This window comes from Haliotis asinina, chromosome 7, assembly GCF_037392515.1.
Source record: "Haliotis asinina isolate JCU_RB_2024 chromosome 7, JCU_Hal_asi_v2, whole genome shotgun sequence".
In the NCBI taxonomy this organism is placed as follows: Eukaryota; Metazoa; Mollusca; class Gastropoda; order Lepetellida; family Haliotidae; genus Haliotis; species Haliotis asinina.
The window spans coordinates 20,484,570-20,489,204 of NC_090286.1; the positions used below are offsets into that span (position 1 = coordinate 20,484,570).

The window sequence follows — 4,635 nt, forward strand, 5'->3', positions numbered from 1 at the left end:
ACTGTAAAGTAGTATATACTGTTTTCAAAACGGAGGGAAGAAAAGGATGCCACATGTGTATCTTTCACTAAACGAGAGTGTACTTAAAACAGAACGATGCATAACACTGTAACGTAGCATATAGTGTAGACAGATTTGATGACATGTGAGGTTTATTTACTGGGAATGAGATACTAGTACATAGAATGTATCACGGCCATATTGAAAACTGTTCTGTATTTATTATTTCAGTTGCTCTTAAAGTGTGTGCCTTATCTTTCAAATCTGTGAATGTGGCCACATAACAGTAAGAAATCGCTTTACAATAATAGTCAAAGCGATGTGGTCTGGTAATGCTGATAGTATTTTGTGTTGTAACTTTTGGTTTCTAGTTACTACTTCCTCTTGCTGTTGTAGTTTTGTTTGAATGTTGGTCTTGCCTTATTTCCTTTTTCAGTGAGTAAATTAGCTGGAAGGAACCGTCCAGCAGAACATTTTAAAATTAGCATCGCTTTACATTGTACGTTTTTCCCCGGTATAAAAACTGTTTATTAAATGTTGCAATATTGCAACAAAAGTGGAACGTTTTGATGAGTTGGCCGATGTCCTTTGACAAACACGATTCTCCTTGAGTGCACAACTTTCCCATAATCAACACAAAACACAAATATAACAGGCACAACTGTGTGAGGTCCACGGCTTTTTATCGCAACAATCCCGAACATGGTACAATGCCAAATTCTCGAACACACAGAAACAATACGCACAAAAACCACCAACATTTGGTTGTTCTTTCATAATATGTATGTACATTGTATATCTTAGATGTACGTTTGAAAACGGTCAAAGGTACATGAAGCCCGACAAATAAAACGTTTTTTAAAAACACCCTAGGAACCGTGTTCCCTCAACGTATGCAACAAGACCTATTCTACTGGAGGGTTTACAGTAGTAGACACGCATAATACATTGTCACAAATGTACAAAATCCTGACACTCTTTCCAAATATCCGTACACCATGGAGACATGGAACGAACACAACGGAGAATATGCATATATGTACATGTGTGGAGATGGAAAAACTACAACTCCAGCTAACAGAGTTGGGGAGTGCGTACATCTTGTTTTTCACGAGCCACGTTTTCATATTACAATCAGTGTGATGAGAATCAATGTGAAATATTCTTTACCTTCACTCGTACCACCTTACATAAGTGAGAAGTTTAATTCATGATTCTTATATGGCCTTTCAGACATATGAACGTTAGCATGTGTGCGCCTTTCTCCCCTCCCTCATCCTTGACCATCTCACCAAAAGGATACTGGGTTCTCCTTGCAAAGCAGGACTAAGGCATGGAGCGTCCAGAGGGCGGGCCCCCTTTAAGGGGAACAAAGCCACGATCCAGGATGAAGAACTCCACTGTAAGAAAAAACATTCACTAAGACAAGGGTTATGTCTAGACACTTTAATAAACTGCTTTGATGAGGTAAACATGCCATATACAATTAAATAACTTTATTCTAACACCAATTAAGGGTCGTTAAGATTCAGCCCAGAGCAAGCAATCAATCATGCAGTATATGTGCCAACAAGAATAATGCCACTTAGAATAAGATTAAGTGCTCTCGTTGTCTGGTCTTTAAAGTTGTTCTCTGAGGACACACCCCATTTTGTTTATTCTGCATCTCATTAGCTATTGTAGGTTAGTCCCATTTTTATATAAAGCAACAAATGATAATCTTTGTATTGTTTCAATTTTAATGTAAAAGTCTCCAACTACTTTTGTCCATCAGTAGGGTTTAGACTCCCTAAACAGGCCAGTTCTAGCTCTCAGCCCAGCTTCTTGTGACTTCGGACTCTGCTGAGTTAATTCCCCCTAGCAGACCATCACGCCAGTTAGATTTCAGGGATTTCACTGGAACCCTCACTTGGACCCAAGACCCTTATCATAACACTATGTTACCTTATGCCCTATTTCTGCCCTAAGGCCTAATACAGTGACCAAACAATACTAGCACCTGTCTAATCCGGCACACTGTCAAAACTGTCATAAAAGTTTGGTCTCACCTTTCTTCAACGATGCCTGAGAGTGTTATACGTTTATGATATCATTGTACCTGTTAAAGCAAAGTATAGAGAGAATTAGCTAAATGGTTTTGGAAAGTTGGAAAGCTGAATGATTTAATGTATCTACGCCTACCTATGAACATTTAAACCCCTTTTAAGGAAAAGTGGGTAATGAAAAAATGACTAACACCTTGCATGTTATCTGATGCAGTCAAACCTGCTAATGCCATATTTCATATGCGATATGAAATGCTGTTATGTATCTACACATAGTTATGAATACCAACACATCTGCCAAGAAACACATAACAAATTTTAACACCCGACCCCATCCCATCCCACTCCCATGAATATATCGTATGGTGGAAATTTATATATGACATGCTCAAAGTTCGTTCTTATTTTTTTGTATCTACAGTGTGTAATATTGGAGCTGCGCTTCAAGGACATCTAGTTCCAGCTGACGTTTCCTGGCCTGATGGTTCTTGTCATCATCATGGCAAGGCAGTGGATGGAGTTGTGCAGGCTGACAGTCCTTTGTCTGGATATTGTATGTGGGCTGCACTGTCTGTACTTGAGACACTGTTGCAAGCAGGCTATCCTTGTCCAGTGAACTGTATAGATAAAGAGTGGAAGTAATGAGTGCACATGTTATTGTACTGTAAGGTGCAATGCTGTTTACTTTATATATATATTTTAGTGTGTGTTTTCATTATATCAACTAATTACGATATGAAAAGTTTCAGGGTGTCAAATACCACTTCGTATATCACATCAATAACTGTCCTAAACACAACAGCAAGTGTTCTTCCTGTGTTATACGTTCATCCAGGATACATCTATATTCTAACAAGATGTATGTACATGTACATATTTTTTATAAACATCAACCAGACAACAATTTCACACATTTAGTATAAACATCATATTCATCATTGTATTAATATTTGGTTCCATAGTTATGTATTTGCAATTTCAATAGGAATTTTACCTTGTCATGTCAATGACTTGAAGAAAGGAGGTGTCTATGCCTTCATCGAGTCCAGAAATTGAAACATTAGTTTCTCCTTGTATATCCTGGACTGTCTGGTCTACAGCTGACAAATTAGCTGTTCTTTGACCTCCTCCTGTGAATATATGGTATGAAAATTACAAGTAATAAACATAACATTAAAAATTCATATATGACATAATTTCATCATTGACAAAATATTTCTATTCCTTATCTTTGCATCAACATTTTTTTACTATTGTTAGAGAAATGTCATCATTCCAATAATATTCTAAACGTTTCCTCCATTTTGTTTTTCACTAATTAGATGTTGTGTTATATTGTTATATTCTGCTACTTGAACATGTTAATTTAAGTGTCAAAGAAATTGTTGCATGTGAAATATTTTTAAAACAGTGCAGTTTTCTTTTCAAAAGTTTCTTTATCAATTGATATTTGAATGTACATAAGAGGAACAAAATTACATGATGCAATGTAAGTCAGTGAAGTTTTTGTGATTGTTGGATGTAGAATATCTTATACATTCTAGATATGTAACTGAAGACAATTTCCTGTATAATCATTAACGTGAAAAACATTACAAGATCTGACTATAAAAAAATATAATTTTTCACATAATTTTCACCTATAAAAACATTAAAATTGTCACACTGATAACATCGTTTATTGGGCTATATTTTCAATACTGGAATTTTACGTTTACTTGTTCCAGTGATTTGTCTCCTGTATCCAGCAATTTGTTGACGAGACTTTGATAATATTTCTTTTCGCATTCGTCAACGGTTCTGACAACGTGTGGAAAGGCCACGGAGAGCTGGGTGGCAATTGCTTGCCATGTAGATTTCTTTTTGCTGACCGAGACTTTTTGAGAGAATTTCCCTCTCAAAACACTCTTATTTTCATCTATCAGCTGGACGAGAAAAAGATTTTCGTCTGCTGACCAGTTTGGTTTTCTTTTTTCTGCAGTCCCTTTCTTGCAGGGCATAGCTTCTGGTACACTGACAGTATTCGTTGAGATTTTGCTAATCTAATATCTTGCCAAACGATCGTCTGTTTCAATCAGCGCGTGCAACCACTTACCACAACAAGTATATAGTTCGTAAATCACTCCCAATGTGTATAGCCCATGCAGTACACTCACCTCAATTATATTGACTTCCTCTTTCGTAGATACACTGGAATCAGCATCTTGTATCCAGGGTAAACAAACACGCTAAATAAACGGAAGCGGAATTCCTACATTTTACTCCACTCAAACTGGGCCGTTTCTCGCTGTACGATTACGCCATTGCGCTATTAATAACTATGGGTTTCCCCAGGTATGTGGGGATTCCGCATTATGTCGCAGTATTATATGATTATCTGTTTGTAGGAAACATGTGAAAATACGATTGAAAAATCGAAATTGAAAGTAATACCATTGACAAATTATGTCCCATGTGCTTTATATCTTCAATTGTTTTGGATTTCCATATCCATTTGTACATTTGTGATATACAAAAAAAACGGCTTTGACGTACGATGCGAATGAACATTGAGTAAAAATTGTAAAGCTGCATTTCAGTTCTATGGAAA

General features: G+C 36.6%; 1 long non-coding RNA gene across 1 annotated transcript; it reads right to left on the bottom strand.

Annotated features, from left to right (window-relative positions):
• Positions 1-666: 666 nt before the first annotated feature.
• On the bottom strand, positions 667-4,294 carry LOC137291502 (uncharacterized). The gene is made up of 5 exons (XR_010957262.1): positions 4,202-4,294; positions 3,040-3,175; positions 2,465-2,662; positions 2,049-2,098; positions 667-1,400 (listed from the first exon to the last, which is right to left on the bottom strand). It is a non-coding gene; the product is annotated as an uncharacterized lncRNA (long non-coding RNA).
• Positions 4,295-4,635: the final 341 nt, after the last annotated feature.